This window comes from Hyla sarda, chromosome 7 (assembly GCF_029499605.1).
Source record: "Hyla sarda isolate aHylSar1 chromosome 7, aHylSar1.hap1, whole genome shotgun sequence".
Taxonomy (NCBI): Eukaryota; Metazoa; Chordata; class Amphibia; order Anura; family Hylidae; genus Hyla; species Hyla sarda.
The window spans coordinates 147,724,402-147,742,364 of record NC_079195.1 but is presented as its reverse complement, the minus strand read 5'-3'; positions in this window follow the sequence as shown (position 1 = coordinate 147,742,364).

The following is a 17,963-nucleotide window of genomic DNA, read 5'->3' as shown; positions in this document are numbered from 1 at the left end:
GTTAAACAGATTTGTAAATTACTTCTATTAAAAAATCTTAATCCTTTCAGTACTTATGAGCTTGTGAAGTTAAGGTTGTTCTTTTCTGTCTAAGTCCTCTCTGATGACACCTGTCACGGGAAACGCCCAGTTAAGAAGCAAATCCCCTTAGAAAACCTCTTCTAAACTGGGCGTTTCCCAAGACAGGTGTCATCAGAGAGCACTTAGACAGAAAAGTACAACCTTAACTTCAGAAGCTCATAAGTACTGAAAGGATTAAGATTTTTTAGTAGAAGTAATTTACAAATCTGTTTAACTTTCTGGAGCCAGTTGATATATATGTATATATATATATATATATATATATATATATATAAAAAAAAGTTTTTGCCTGGAATACCCCTTTAATACTAATATGCCATTGCTGATGGAAAAATATATTTGTTACCTACCCCTTAACCCATAAACCAGCTTGCAATCTGCTCGTGACTACGATGGAGGCCTTGTCATGACGCCGGCATGACCGAGATAAGGAGTGAAAGACAAAATATCTGACAGACAGAGAACTCTGGAATTTCCCAGTAGAGGAACTTCTGCCAAGAAATGAATGGACGTTAGATATGCATATATGGACGCAATAATCAAACAACAAATAAAAATGTAACATGCTGATTTTGACGTCATAACTAAACCTCCTTTCTGGTCAAAAACTTTCTGTAAAAACTAACTGTACTTCCTAGATTAAACAGAACTCCTTTGGAGCAGCTGCGAGTATTCTGAGAAAGGAGATATTATATCAACATCCTGTCTGGTGTATATTCCTTGTGTCGACACTTATCAGTATATAGCAGCACAGTCAATCACATTTGAAAGTCTCTCCTCGAGCCATCCTTGACAGTTTCACTATTCTATATGCATCAATCTGCAGAGTCACTTAAGTTATCTTTTGTTACTAAGTTACCATTACTACCCTCACCCCAAGGAGCCTAGCAATGGGCCTATTTTGGTATCCTAGACATAAATTTTGTCAAGCTTCGTCAATTAAATTTGCATAATGGGCCTCATTTAGTAAAAGTGTCGGGTTTTTACTAGTGGGAAATGTTTCAGACTTGCAGAATTCAACTCTATTTACTATTGGGAAAAGTCGGGAAAGTTTTCTGAACAACTTTTTCTAGGTGGAAATTTCCTGTCATTTATCCACAAGATGTTCTGTGAATTCAATAGTTAATCAGTCTGGTTGTGAAACCACGACGCCTTTTGGACCAGCCATGGTCCCTTTGCGACAGACCATGCCTATTTTTCGGCTTTTCACAGAGCAATGTGGGGTTTGTCAGATTTTCCTGGCGCACACTGTCGCACACTGGCGCAGACATATCGCAGACACTGCGCCAAAATAACCTGACAAACAATGGTCAGTTTTTAGCTTAGTAAATGAGGCCCAATATGTACAACTTTCTTGTAACAAAGGATCTGTACTTACAATTATGTACCATTTTGACGCCCTTTATTGTATTTGTAATTGTTACAACTTGTGGACTTTGTTAATGCTCCTCTTCTTTTGTATTTTTTTAATAAACTGCTTTCCTATAATATGCAGTTCACAGTTAAGAATAAATAGGTTTTTTTGTAAATGAAAAGCCCATAAAAAGAAAAAAGACCCATTTTTTGGTACCGTCTGGTTGTGGAGGCCTGGTAGCAGCATCAGCAGGGGGTGGAAGAAGCAGCTGCATCAACATCAGTACAGTAAAAAACAAAGTAGAGGAGCGGGGATGTGTACCTAACACAAAACCTACTAAGGAACCCTCCCTCTATAATTTTATTAAACATTATTTTTATTTTCCACTTAAAATATTCAGAATTCGAATTATAAGTGCATTAAAAATGCAATAGCCTTTATTGCTGTGGTTAAATTTAATAGGATACCTATCTCTTCTTATGTATTCATTCAATCACACAGGCTGATGAATATGTCATTGGAGGACTCCGAATCAGAGATTGCTATTAGTGGAACCGCACATATAGAATCATCTACTTCTCATATCACTCCTAGCTCATTCCTCCTATTTAGGCTTCATGTATCTTATATTGACTTTTACAGTTAGGGTTATTGCTTATTAAAACAGAAGCTTGAAATTCCCTGACTTTTCACCACACACAAAAGGTTCTGGCTTCTGTTCCATTTAACAAAGGAATCCGTCTCTTAACTCCAAGCCAGAAGGAAGTTGAAGACATGATTAGACAGCTTTGGGAAAGTAGCTTACACCTAAATCCTTCTTTTTCCCTTTGTGCACCACACAAGAAATTGGCACACTTTGCACGGAAGCAGCAGTGATTCTTTGAATGGGCTGAACACAAACTATTACTGACTGTCTCAGAGATATTCTGTATTTGACTAAAGCATCATGTGTTACTGTGATGACGCCCGGGCCTGATCTGATCTCAGCATCCACACCCTTCTCAACTGTACATAAATGCCCAGTCAGTTTGTACCTCAAGTTGCTTGTGTTCAGTTCCTTTGCACCTTGTATACTCCTAGCTTGTTTAAACCTGTATATTCTGACCTCAGCTTGTTACATTACTTTTCAAGTAGGCAGGAAAAATGGCTGTGAGTGAGCTCAGGACTTCACTTATCCCAGCCAGACATGAAAACTAGAGATGAGCGAACTTACAGTAAATTTGATTCGTCACAAACTTCTCGGCTCGGCAGTTGATGACTTTTCCTGCATAAATTAGTTCAGCTTTCAGGTGCTCTGGTGGGCTGGAAAAGGTGGATACAGTCCTAGGAGACTCTTTCCTAGGAATGTATCCACCTTTTCCAGCCCACCAGAGCACCTGAAGGCTGAACTAATTTACGCAGGATAAGTCATCAACTGCCGAGCCGAGAAGTTCGTGACAAATCAAATTTACTGTAAGTTTGCTCATCTCTAATGAAAACTAATCAGGATAATAGGCTCTGTGAGGGGTACAGTTCGTAACCATTTTCTACCTGTTTCTGTCCGATCCCCTGCCTGGCATCCTGCAAGGAACTTTACATTTCCAGAATTATTGCTTATTATACAATTGTGTGTTTAAAGATAGCCTGCCCAGCCTGTGCACATATACACGAGGTAGCATCTGCAATCATTTCATTGTGCTTAGGATTGTTGTCATAGGTATGTCATTTTTGCATGTGGAGTTGGGGCTTGGAACAGATAGAGTAATATGTATTCTGTGTACATGTGCCAACTTGAAGGTGGAAGTATTTGTCCCCTCATGTTTAGTAGGAGATTGCTTAGGTTTGAGCATTTTAATTGTTTTTAATCATGCTTCTTCTGTCATATATTATTGTTGCCATTTTTCAAGGGTGTGCTTTGTATTATAGAGTATCCGCTCTGTCTTTTTGGTTGTATCTATCTAGTTTTTCTGGAAGCACTGCTTTGTACCTGTATGCCTATAAATAAAAATGTATTGATCTATTTCAGTTGAACCCCCTTTCTTCTTTGTGTTTAAAGCATACCTGTCATAGTGCAAAAAAAGTGAACTGTTACTCAGGACCCAATCCTGATCATGTGCATATAATTATATCCAGACATAGAAGCATTTATCTGCTGGTGTGTTACTTTTTCATTGTGCAGGCTGGAGGGGGCGTGTCAGTCTGTCTCCCTCACAGGAGCAAGCCTGTGCAGTCAGCCAATCAGTACCCTCTACTCTGTAACCCTTTCCTCTCTGGTTTTATGCTGTGTCATGTGTCAGAGGAAGATACTTGGAGCTTGCCTGCAGTAATCAGAAGACATTATGGTGAATTCATAACAGGATATAATGTATAAATATAAGAATAGATCTTTATAAAATTAGTGCAAGGATTTTTTAGATAAAAGTACAGCATTTTTATGAATACATGTTCTATCTGCTTTATCTTCTCCTAGTAAAGCTGGATGCTAATCAGCATAGCTGTCACTATGTTTGTCATTCATCTTTCACAGACTCCTGAATGTCTGATCAATTTCTTTGTCATTCAGGAGTCCGAGAAAGCTTTGACTATTTCAGCATGCTGGGAGTTGTAGTTTAGTAACAACTGAAGCTGCAATGTTTGTAAATAACTGTGTTAGAGCAGTGTTGCCTCCAGCTGTTTTAAAACTATAGCTCCCAGCATGTCCACACATCCTTTATCTGTAGTTTTGCATACACAATAGAAATCTCCTATACTGGATACTGGTATGCTTTATGGCAGGTATCCAGTATGCTGTAAAATCTAGACTAGTCTGTCTGGCTAAAAGACAAGCGACCCCTAGTGGTGGCTATTTTGAGCTTGAATTTCAGGAGAAAATTTTAAAAAAAATTACAGGTAGATATTGTGAAATGTCATATTATAATGAGTCCTGCAATATATGAAAAGTTTTTAACAATGACAGTGCCTCTTTAACTAAACAGAATAATGCCTGCCTATGCACTGCAAAGATTTACTAGGAATGATTTTACTAGATTGCAGAACTTTCCTGCCTTGGAACAGATGGGATACCAGGTTAAGCAACATATAAAGGATTTACAGGCTCAGCTGCAGCGTTTTTGGGTAATTGTGCCATAGGATGTCATATTGAACTTGTAATCATTGATGCCCAATCATACCACATCTTTTATTTAGACTAGAGGTTGCCCAACAAGAGGTTGCATTTCTTTCAATTGTACAGTTTCACCCAATAAACTTATACTTTCACTACAACATTGTAATCACTGATATCATTACTAGAGATGAGCGAACTTTTGAAAAATTTGATTCGGCCGATTCATCAAATTTTCCGAAAAAGTTTGTTTCGATCCAAATTTTTTTGGGGCAAATTTATATTAAAAAAGGCTATTTCTAGCCTACATACAGCCTCAATAGGGATATAGAACACTTTGCTGTGTTCTAAAATGCATATGGAGTGTGCTGGGGTAGTGAAATAATACTGTTATTCAGAATAACATGCAGATTACCGGCATCGCTTTTAGAATCACTGCCGCACAGCAGCACAATGACAGAGCCTGGTGGTGGCATCAGTGTCAGGAGACCATATAGTGACTGAATGACACAGCGTGGAGGTGTTGGCAGCATGAGGATACCATATAGTGGCTGAATGGCACAGTGTGGAGGTGTTGGCAGCATGAGGACACCATATAGTGGCTGAATGACACAGCTTGGATGAGGCTGAAGCATGAGGACACCATATAGTGGCTTAATGACACAGCGTGGAGGTGTTGGCATCATGAGGAGACCATATAGTGGATGAATGGCACAGCCAGGAGTTGCCAGCAGCATGAGTAGGCACTAGGCCTTCACAATCCCTAAGATTAAAAGATGAATTCAGAAATTTGAACCAAAGATTTTGGATAGCGAGTGCTACCCATGAGAAAATTTGAATTTCCCAGACCCAAGCCCAGCAGCGCCATCAGTAAACCATATATTGCCTGAATGACACAGCCTGGAGTTGGCTGATGCACAAGTACACAGCAGGGCTTCACAATCCGCCCCCCCCCCCCCCCCAGAAAAAAAAAAAAAAAAAAAACAACAACAATTTTAGAAGTTTTTGTAAAAGATTTTGGATAGCGGGTGCTACCTATGAGAAAATTTTAAAATCCCAGACCCAGGCCCCACAGCGGCATCAGTAAACCATATATTGCTTGATTGGCACAGCCTGGAGTTGGCTGATGCATGAGGAGACCATTGAAATGTCTGATTTTTTTTAATTTGAAATGAAAATCAAACTTTGAGGGGCCCGGACCCCATCGTTTGGGTACAAAGGACCAAATCCAACAAGCCCCCACAGCAACAGCCCCCACCAGCAACATCAGTAAACCATATATAGCCTGAATGACACAGCTTGGAGTTGGCTGATGCACGAGTACACAGCAGGCTTCACAATCCCCCACAAAAAAAACACAATTTTAGAAATTTTTTTTAAAAGATTTTTGATAGTGGGTGCTACCTATGAGAAAATTTGAAATTCCCAGACCCAGGCTCAACAGCGGCATCAGTAAACCATATATTTCCTGAATAACACAGCCTGGAGTTGGCTGATGCATGAGTACACACCAGGGCTTCACAATCCCCCCCCAAAAAACACAACAATTGTAGAAATTTATAAAGAAGACTTTTGGATAGGGGGTGCTACCTATGAAAAAATTTTAAATTCCCAGACCCAGTCCCCACAGCGGCATGTGTAAACCATATATTTCCTAAATGACACAGCCTGGAGTTGGCTGATGCACGAGTACACAGCAGGGCTTCACAATCCCCCCCAAAAAACACAACAATTTAAGAAATTTATGAAGAAGATTTTGGATAGCGGGTGTACCTTTGTTTTAGAACAAGCGCATATCTAAGAGTCCATAAGACTCTATAATGCAGGACGGTGGATCACAAAAAGACATTCTTCTCTAAAGTAATGTTTTCTGAAATAAAGAAGCAGAGTTCATCCATCTTCATATTATTTTTGACAATTTTAATTAAAAAATCACACACAACAAGTGTTCAATGGTGTAATGGCTATTATTCTGGAAAATTAAAGTTTATTACTGAGAAAATTATCATAAAATTTGAAAAAAACTGTACCCAAGAGGGTGTAATAGCCCCATACATTGCACCACAAATGTAGAAATTTTTATTACGCATGTATGTATCTATTTCACAAATCGTAAAATTAAAGGCCCAAGCCCAGAAGCATCATGAAGGCAAGTAGTTCCTGAAAGACACAGGAGCAGTAAGGAGTAGGCATCAGCAGTACCCAAGAGGCTTTCATAATCCCTTACATAGCATGATCAATCGCGAGATCGAGCAATAACAGGTGTGTGATGCCCTCAGATGTCCGGGGCTGCACTGCGCTACACTGAATGGACCAGCATGTGTCTACCCTTCACCGACAAGTGCGGGTAACCCGCTCAACCCCGTTCGTGATAGGGATCTGGGATTGCAATTATTTGCTTGAAAGAAGAATTCCAACTAAGTGCGGGTCATAAGCTCGGGTTCATTGAGTCCCTGTCCTTTGTACACACTGCCTGTCTCTACTACCGATTAGATGGTTTAGTGTGGTGCTCTGATCGGCCCCGGTGGGGTAGGCGATGGCCCTGGCAGAGCACCGATAATTTAACCCCTTAAGGACACAGCTCATTTTCACCTTAAGGACGCAGGCCTTTATTTGCAAATCTAACCACTGTCACTTTAAGCATTAATAACTCTGGGATGCTTTTACCTTTCATTCGGATTCCGAGATTGTTTTTTCGTGACATATTCTACTTTATGTTAGTGGTAAAATTTTGTTGATACTTGCATAATTCCAAACATTCATGAAAAATTTGAAAATTTTGCATTTTTTTTTACTTTAAAACTCTCTGCTTATAAGGAAAATGGAAATCCCAAATAAATGATATATTGGTTCACATATACAACATGTCTACTTTGTGTTTGCATCATTAAGTTGACATGTTGTTACTTTTGGAAGACATCAGAGGGCTTCAAAGTATATCAGCAATTTTCCAATTTTTAACAACATTTTCTAAATCAGAATTTTTAAGGGACCAGTTCAGTTTTGAAGGGGATTTGAGGGGTCTTCATATTAGAAATACCCCACAAATGACCCCATTATAAAAACTGCACCCATCAAAGTATTCAAAATGACATTCAGTAAGTGTGTTAACCCTTTAGGTGTTTCACAGGAATAGCAGCAAAGTGAAGGAAAAAATTAAAAATCTTCCTTTTTTCCACTCGCATGTTCTTGTAGACCCAGTTTTTGAATTTTTACAAGGCGTAAAAGGAAAAAAATCTTCCTAAAATGTGTAACCCACTTTCTCTCAAGTAAGGAAATACCTCATATTTGTATGTCAAGTGTTCTGTGGTTGCACTAGAGGGCTCAGAAGGGAAGGAGCGACAATAGGATTTTGGAGAGTGAATTTTTCTGAAATGGTTTTTGGGGGGCATGTCACATTTAGGAAGCCCCTATGGTGCCAGGACTGCAAAAAAAAACTCCACATGGCATACTATTTTGGAAACTACACCCCTCAAGGAACGTAACAAGCGGTACAGTGAGCCTTAACACCCCACAGGTGTTTGACGACTTTTATTTATTTATTTTTCTCACTAAAATGCTGGTTTTCCCCCGAATTTTACATTTCTACAAGGGGTAATAGGAGAAAATGCCCCCCAAAATTTGTAACCCCATGTCTTCTGAGTATGGAAATACCCCATGTGTGGACTAAAAGTGCTCTGCTGGCGCATTACAATGCTCAGAAAAGAAGGAGCGCCATTAAGCTTATGGAAAGAGAATTTGGTTGGAATAGAAGTCGGGGCCTTATGCATTTTCAAAGCCCCCCGTGGTGCCAGAACAGTGGACACCGCCACCTGTGACCCCATTTTGGAAACTACACCCCCCACAGAATTTAATAAGGGGTGCAGTGAGCATTTATACCCCACTGGCTTTTGACAGATCCTTGGAACAGTGGGCTGTGCACATGTGGGGGGGTCCATTGTTCTGGCAGTATGGGGGCTTTGTAAACACACGTGGCCTTGAATTCCGGACACATTTTCTCTCCAAAATCCCAATGGCGCTCCCTGCAGAGCACTTTATATCCACATAAGAAATGGGTTTACAAATTTTGGGGGGCTTTTTTCCTATTTTCCCTTGTGAAAGTGCAAAATTTAGGGTAACACCAGCATTTTTGTGAAAAAAAAAGTTTTTCTTCATTTTCCCATCAAACTTTAACGTAAAGTTAAAGTGGGGTGTTAAAGCTCACTATACCTCTTGTTATGTTCCATGAGGGGTGTAGTTTCCAAAATGGGGTCACATATGGATATTTATTTTATGCGTTTATGTCAGAACTGCTGTAAAATCAGCCACCCCTGTGCAAATCACCAATCTAGGCCTCAAATCTACATAGTGCGCCCTCACTCCTGAGCCATGTTGTGCACCCGCAGAGCATTTTACGCCCACATATGGGGTATTTCCGTACTCAGGAGAAATTGCGTTACAAATTTTGGGGGTCTTTTCTTCCTTTTAACGCTTGTGAAAATAAAAAGTATGGAGCAACACCAGTATGTTAGTGTAATTTTTTATTTTTTTTTTACACTAACAAGCATGTGTAGCCCTCAACTTTTCCTTTTCATAAGGGGTTAAAGGAGATAAAGCTCCCCACAATTTGTAGTGCAATTTCTCCCGAGTACGGAAATACCCCATATGTGTCCCTAAACTGTTTCCTTGAAATACGACAGGGCTCCGAAGTGAGAGTGCCATGCGCATTTGAGGACTAAATTAGGGATTGCATAGGGGTAGACATAGGGGTATTCTATGCCAGTGATTCCCAAACAAGGTGCCTCCAGCTGTTGCTAAACTCCCAGCATGCCTGGACAGTCAGTGGCTGTCCAGAAATGCTGGGAGTTGTTATTTTGCAACAGCTGGAGGCTCTGTTTTGGAAACACTGCCACACAATATGTTTTTCTATTTTTATTGGGGGGACAGTGTAAGGGGGTGTATATGTAGTGTTTCACCCTTTGTTATATGTTAGTGTAGTGTAGTGTTTTTAGGGTACATTCGCACTGACGGGTTTACAGTGAGTTTCCCACTAGGAGTTTGCGCTGCGGCAGGAAATTTGCCGCAGCTCAAACTTGAAGCAGGAAACTTACTGTAAACCTGCCCGTGTGAATGTACCCTGTACATTCACATGGGGGGGGGGGGGGGGGGGGGCAAACCTCCAGCTGTTTCAAAACTACTTTTGCAACAGCTGGAGGCACACTGGTTGGGAAACCTTCAGTTAGGTTCTGTTACCTAATTCAGTATTTTCCAACCAGGGTGCCTCCAGCTGTTGCAAAACTACAACTCCCAGCATGTACTGATTGCTGAAGGGCATGCTGGGAGATGTAGTTAGGCAACAACTGGAGGTACGCAACTACAACTCCAAGCATGCCGAGGCAGCTGTTTGGGCATGCTGGGATTTGGGCATGCTGGGTAGTGGTCTCCAAACTGTGATCCTCCAGATCTTGCAAAACTACAACTCCCGGCATGCCCAGACAGGCATTGGCTGTCTGAGCATGCTGGGAGTTGTAGTTTTGCAACATCTGAAGTATCACAGTTTTGCGACCACTACACAGTGGTCTCCAAACAGTGGTTCTCCAGATGTTGCAAAACTACAACTCCCAGCATGTCCAAACAGTCTGGGCATGCTGGGAGTTATAGTTTTGCAACATCTGGAGGATCACAGTTTGGCGACCACACTGCCTGTCTGGGCATGCCGGGAGTTGTAGTTTTGCAACATCTAGAGCATCACTCACCGGCCAGTCAGATCCCGCCGCAGCCTGCAGGATCCGCCACCGCCACCAGGTAAGCAAGGACTTATTCCCTCTGTGCCCCACTCTCCCCGGACTAACACATGTGTGCTTGGCGATGGCGCGGGGCACTTACCCCCGCCATCGCCGGTGCCAGACCTCCGGATCGCCCCTGCCGGACACCTGGATCGCCGCGCATCCACCACACACAGCCCGCCGTCCACCCCCGTCGCCCCTACACACCAGATCGCTGATCGGGTTAATCAAATGGGGTCCCGGGGTGTCGGACGGGAGTGGTTTCCTGCCTCCTGCCGTACACCCCGGGACTTTAGCTAATTAACCCGATCAGCGCCGCGGGAGTGCGCACAATGAACGTCGCCTTTATATGGCAGAATGCACGAAGGTATTGCGTTATCCGCCATATAAATTCATAACCCCTTACATGTAAAGATCAATGTTGAAATTTGCATAAGCATGTATTTAGCTACTGCTAAACATCCAAAAATTAAAGGGCCAAGGCCGAAAGCATCTGTGAGGCAAGTAATTCATGAAAGACACAGGATGAGCAAGGAGCAGGTATTCGCAGTACCCAAGAGGGTTTCATAACCCCTTACATGTAAAGATCAATGTTGAAATTTGCATTAAGCATGTATTTAGCTACTGCTAAACATCCAAAAATTAAAGGGCCAAGGCCCAAAGCATCTGTGAACCAAGTAGTTCCTAAAAGACACAGGATGAGTCAGGAGCAGGCATTGGGCAGTACCAAAGAGGGTGTCATAAGCCTAATTGATAACCCAAGAGGGTTTCATAACCATCCATAATTGGGAAATGTTGGTGTAGCAGCATGGTCAATCTACTCTGAGGCATCTGGCATTGGTGGCTGGAAATCCTGGCTGATCCATCCCTGATTCATCTTGACAAATGTCAGTCTCTCCACATTTTTAGTGGACAGACGAGCTTTGCCTTGGGGTGACTATTGCCCCGGCTGCACTAAACATCAGCTCTGATGGCACACTACTGTCCGGGCAGGACAGCTTTTCCAGGGCAAACTCTGCTAGTTGCGGCCATAAATCAAGTTTGGCTGCCCCAGAAGTCCAGCGGATCTTCAATGTTTGTTGGAATGGCCATGTCAAGGTATGCCACCACCTGTTGGTTCAGGTCCTGCTCCATGTCTACCTGCTGCTGATGAGTTTCTTCACTATGCGGGTGAAGAAAGTTACTCATCAGCGACTGTAGACTAGGGCTGCTGCTAATTGAGCTGGTACTGCTCCTTCCACCCCTCCCCTCCCCAGCAGCCTTGGCAGTGGAAGGTGAGCGCAGAGGGCCCCCCGAGTCAAACCTGCAAGTGGATGGACCATGTGGCCGATAGGCATCGGCCAACTGACTACGTAGAAGCTCTCTGTAGTAGGTCAATTTGTCCTCCCTCTCAGTGGGTGTAAAAAAGGCCCCCATTTTAGGATGGTAGCGAGGGTCTAATAAGGTGGAGATCCAGAAGTCATCCCGCTGACAAATTTTGACAATTCGGGGGTCACTACACAAGCAACTGAGCATGCATCGTGCCATTTGCGCCAGTGACTCAGAGGGACTAGAGGAGACTTAGAAGTGGCAGAAAATTCTTTGTGGTTGTAGGAGAACTCTGCCCACGGAAGGAGATCCACCCAATCATCCTGGCAGTAAGAGACAAAGTGCCGTAGATCGTCTCCCAAAATCTGTTTGATGCGTTCCACTTGTCCGTTGGACTGAGGATGCTAAGAAGATGACAAGTCCAGCTTTATCTTTAGTTGTCCACAGAGGGCTCTCCAGAATTTTGAGACAAACTGAACCCCTCTGTTGGATACAATATGGGTTGGTAGTCCCTGGAGGCGAGAGATGTGGCTAAGGAACTGTCTCACCAGCTGAGGCGCGAAAGGGAGAGAAGACAAGGGAACGAAGTGTGCCATTTTGGAGAAACGGTCCACCACCACCCAAACAACAGTCTTGCCATGAGAGGGTGGCAGATCGGTGACAAAGTCCATGGTGATATGAGACCATGGAGTCTCAGGAACTGGGAGAGGGTGGAGCAAACCGTCTGGTTTCAGGCGAGGAGTCTTGTCCCGGGCGCAGACTGCACAAGCTTGGACAAACTCAGTTACGTCCCTCTTCATGGACGGCCACCAATACTGTCTGGAGATGAGAAGAAGGGTCTTCCGGATACCGGGATGTCCGGCCAGCAAGGAAGAATGTCCACACTTTAGTACTTTCAGGCGACGAAGGGGAGATATGTAAGTTTTTCCAGGAGGAAGGCAGCGTAGATCCACAGGAGCCATGGTGACCAAACGCTCAGGCGGGATGATGTGTGTGGTGTGACCTCGACCCCCGCGACATCAGAGGAACGGTAAAGGGCGTCGGCACAGACATTCTTACTTGCAGGCCTGAAGTGAATCTGGTAGTTAAACTGGGCAGAAAACAAAGAGCAGCGAGCTTGGCGGGGGTTGAGTCTCTGAGCGGATTGAAAATAGGAGAGGTTCTTGTGATCTGTGTAGATATTAATGGGGTGAGGAGCACCTTCCAGTAGGTGCCTCCACTCCTCCAGAGCCAGCTTGATGGCCAAAAGTTCCCTGTCTCCAATGGAGTAATTCCTCTCTGCCGGTGAGAAGGTCTTGGAGAAAAAAACGCAGGAAACTCTTTTACCTTTAGAGATTTTCTGTGTGAGCCCGGCTCCTGCTCCCACGGAGGAGGCGTCTATCTCCAAGTAGAAAGGTTTTGAGGGATCGGGTCTGGATAGGACTCGAGCAGAGGCAAAGGCAGACTTGAGAGCGCAGAAGGCCTGCTCGGCCTGTGGAGGCCATGACTTGGGATTTAGACCCCTTTTTGGTCAAGGCCACGATAGGTGCCACAAGGGTAGAGTAATGAGGGATGAATTGTCTGTAGTAGTTAGCGAAACCTAGAAATCGCTGTATGGCCCGTAGGCCAGAGGGACGAGGCCAGTCCAGGACTGCAGAAAGCTTGTCAGGATCCATTTGAAGACCCTTGGAAGAAATGATGTACCCCAGGAAGGGAAGGCTGGTACGATCAAACTGGCACTTTTCAAATTTAGCATACAGACGATTCTTCCTCAGATGGGAAATTACAAGACGGACATGCGCACGGTGCTGATCCAGATTAGAGGAAAATATGAGGATGTTGTCCAAGTAAACTGCCACACAGGTGTAGAGCAGGTCTCTGAAAATGTCATTAACGAAGTCTTGGAAGACGGCAGGTGCATTGCAGAGTCCGAAGGGCATGGCCAGATACTCAAAATGACCATCTCGGGTATTAAAAGCGGTCTTCCATTCGTCAACCTCTCGAATCCGAATAAGATTGTAGGCCCCTCTAAGATCCAACTTAGTGAAGAACTTGGCACCTTGTAGACGGTCAAAGAGTTCAGCAATCAGGGGAAGAGGGTAACGGTTCTTGATGGTAATGCTGTTAAGTCCCTGATAATCAATGCACGGCCGAAGAGTGGCGTCTTTCTTGGTAACAAAAAAGAATCCAGCTCCGGCTGGAGAGGAGGATTTCCTGATAAACCCTCTCTGTAAATTCTCCTGAATGTATTCAGACACGGCGAGAGTCTCTGGAGGAGAAAGAGGGTAGATCCTTGCCCTAGGCCGAGTGGTACCAGGCTGCAAGTCAATGGGGCAGTCATATGGCCTGTGTGAAGGCAACACCTCTGCTTGTTTCTTACAGAAAACATTCGCATAGTCCATATATGGTTCAGGCAGGCCTGGAGGAGGAGAGATAACAGGTGCAAACTTGGCTTGAACCGGCGCTGGAATGAAAAGGCGCTGGAGCCAAGGCAGTCCTAAAAGAAGTTCAGAGGTGCAGTGAGGTAACACATAGAACTCCAATTCCAGAACTCTGGATGCAGGACTCCAATATCCATCTGGAGGGGCTCAGTACGAAACTGCACAGTGCCGTCAAATCTCTCTCCATTGACAGTAGAGATGAAGGACTTTTGCAGACGAACCACAGGGATGTTGAACTTGCTGACCAGCGAGACGTCTATGAAGTTACCGGCGGAGCCGGAATCCAGAAAGGCGGTGGCAGCAAAGGATGTCTTGGAAGATACTGAAATCCGCACGGATACAGTAAGCCATGGAGAGGTGGTATTCACACCTAGCAATGCCTCTCCAACGTTAACTAGGGTACGCGTGTTTCCCTGGCGCGGTGGACGGAGAGAACAGTCTTTTAGGAAGTACTCTATACTAGCACAGTACAAACAGAGGTTCTCGTTTCTGCGGCGGTTCCTCTCTTGAGTGGTCAGGCGAGACCGATCCACCTGCATGGCTTCCTTGGCGGGAGGCCCAGTAGAGGGTTGCGGTGGATGGAGTAGGACAGGAGCCAAACGAGGATAGCGTCTGGGGCGAACACTTCCCTTTTCCTGAAGAAGTTTCTCACGTCCCTCAGCAAATTGCAAATCAATCCTGGTTGCCAAGTGGATGAGGTCACCCAGGGAGGTAGGCATTTCATGTGCGGCTAAGACATTCTTTATATCGCTGGATAAGCCTTTCTTGAATGTGGCATAGAGCGCCTCATTATTCCAGGAGAGTTCAGAAGCAAGGGTACAGAAACGGATGGCGTAATCGCCCACTGAAGAACTCCCCTGGGTCAAGTTCAGTAATGCAGTCTCTGCAGAGGAAACCCGGGCTGGCTCCTCAAAGACACTCTGGAATTCCTGGAAGAAACTCTGGACACTTGCAGTGGCAGGATCGTTGCAGTCCCAAAGCGGTGTAGCCCAGGCCAGGGCCTTCCCAGAAAGCAGACTGACTACAAACGCCACCTTGGCACGCTCAGAGGAAAACTGGTGATCCAACATCTCAAGATCGAGGGAGCATTGCGACAAAAATCCGCGGCACAGCTTGGGATCACCGTCATACTTGGCTGGCATGGACAAGTGGATTCTGGAGCTGGAGATGGCAGCTGGCAGTGATGGTGAAGCAGGTGCAGGCGGAGGTGACGGTTGCTGCTGAGCTGGCAGGAGTTGCTGAAACATGGCGGTCAACTGAGCCAGCTGTTGACCTTGCTGGGTAATCTGCTGCGACTGCTGGGCCACAATGGACGTGAGATCCAAGAGGCTAGGTAGAGGCACCTCAGCGGGATCCATGGCCGGATCTTACTGTCAGGATCTGGACTGGCAGGAGCTAGCAGGAGCTGGAGGTGGATCCGCTGTGCCAGAGAGGAGATGACGTGGGCCGTACAAGGGGAACAGAGTCTAAGGAGTTACTGGTTTTCACCAGAGCCATCCGCAAAGTGGGATGGTCTTGCTGCGGCAGGTAAACCCCAGGTTGTTCCACCCAGTAGCGACTCAACCTCTCTGGCTGCTGAGATGAGGCAAGGTACAAGAGGATCAGGCAGAGGCGAGGTCAGACGTAGCAAAAGGTCAGGGCAGGCGGCAACGGTTCTCAGGCGGTAGTCAATAGCAACAGGTTCAGCAAAAGGCAGGGAATACACACAAACGCTTTCTCTAGGGCACCAAAGGCAACAAAGATCCGGCAGGAAGCTGTCGGAGGAGATGGTACTTATAGACAGTGCACAGGTGCAGGCCTAATTAAGTCAAAGCAGAACCTTTAACCTTAGATTAACCACTTTGGACCAGGCACCAATCACTGGTGCACTGGCCCTTTAAATTTAAGAGTCCCGGCACGCGCGCGCCCTATAGAGCGGGGATGCGCATGCCGAGACCGGGTGACCGGAGCGCTGCCTGGGGACACACACTGTGAGCGCACCGAGGTAAGCAGGGTGCCCGGAGCGCTCAGCGTAACAACAAATAATGTGGCTTCCTCAAAGGGCCTCAGCAAATGGCAGGTGTCACGTATGAGCTGCCACTTGTTCACATTGAAGTTACACGGGGGAGTACTACTATCTGCTTGGATCATCAAGAAATTGGTGATGGCTTTTCTTTGTTCGTATAGTCTGTCCAACATATGGAGGGTGGAATTCCAACGTGTGGCAACGTCACAAATATGACTATGTTGGGGGAAACCGTTCTGATTCTGCAGCTCAAGGAAGGTGTGTTTGGCGGTGTACGAGTGGCTGAAGTGCATATGCACAGTTTCCTTGCCATTTTCAGGATGTTTTGCAAATGGGGTGAAGACTTGAGGAAGTGCTTGACAACCAGATTCAACATGTGTGCCATGCCGATCGCATGTTTCACACTTCCTTGTCGCAGCGCGGACACAATGTTCTTCCCATTGTCGGTCACCATGGTTCCCATTTCCAGATTTCGTCGAGTAAGCCATACTCGGATTTCTTTACGAATGAACTTTAGCAGTTCCTCCCCTGTGTGACTCCGTTCGCCAAGGCAAACCATGTGAAGAACAGCTTGACACCTCTGTGCCCTACACACATGGTACGAGGGCCACCGAGATTTGGATGTGCAGTGGAGGCCGAGGAAATGGTGGAGGACCAAACTGTAACAAGACCAACTGCCTTAGAGCGAGAGTGTGGAGGAGGAAGCGGTGTGACCTGTCCAAGTTGCTGTTGTGGCTGTGCAGGAACCACATTTACCCAGTGGGCCGTAAAAGACAAGCATTGTCCCTGCCCGTAGTTACAGCTCCACATGCCGATGCTGCCGTGCACTTTTGAAACCACCGACAGGCTCAAGGACTGGCCCACCTTCTCTTGTACAAACTTATGTAGGGCTGATACTGCCTTCTCTGCAAAGAAATGACGGCTTGGGACTATCCACCTCGGCTCGGCACAAGCCATCAATTCTCTGAAAGGTGCAGAGTCCACCACTTGAAAAGGGAGGGACTGCAGCACCAGCAACTTGGACAAGAGCACATTCAACTTCTGCGCCGTTAGATGAGTGGGCGCATACTGTTGTCTTTTGGACATGGCTTCGCTGATGGATTGTTGGCGGAATGGCTGACTAAAAGCAGGAGAAGCAGGAGCATTTGGAGCGACAGAAGGAGGGTTTGACACACAGCTCCCTTCGGCTGAGGTGGTGGAGCCTTGGCTGGATGAAGGAGGGAGCGGATGGCCACTGGGTGATGCAGCAGGCTGGACATCGGAGCCACGGTTCTCCCAGGCCACTTTATGGTGGCGAAGCATGTGTTGACGCAGGGCCGTGGTGCCGACATTGGGACCCTGGCCACGCTTCACCTTCTGCCGACAGATCTTCCATGTGGCTACGTGAACCTCCTCCGGATGCCTGATGAAAAACTTCCACACCGCCGAGTAGCTGATTTTCCCACCCGCAGTCTGCACTAATTGACTGCTACTGGCGCCGTCTCCAGGAACCCCTGTTCCACTACCTCCTGGAAAGGTAGGCTGCCGCAAAGCAGGTGGTCTCCCCCGGACACATATGGCTCCTGAATTTCCACTCCTGCCACCACGCTGACTGCCAACCGTGTTACCGCCTTGCTGCCTCAAGGGCAACCTGCAACTCTCTTCTCCTGATGATGATGAAGCCCCTACTGCACCCGGCTCCCAATTGCGATCGGCTTCATCATCATCAACAGGTGTGTGCACGTCACTGATGTCCTCCTCAGGTTCCCCAACAGTGTCTGCTTCAGGACCCTGAACCCTTGCAACACCGCCACCCACGTCATTCTCCGCATCACTACTTGGCCGCCTAGCGGAGCAAGCGGCGCATGTCTCCTCCCCTTCTTGGCTGGTCAGTAGCTGCTGACTGTCCTCTATTAGACCGTCCTCCAGTGAATAGTGGGGCTGAACCCAAAGCATACAATACTTCTCT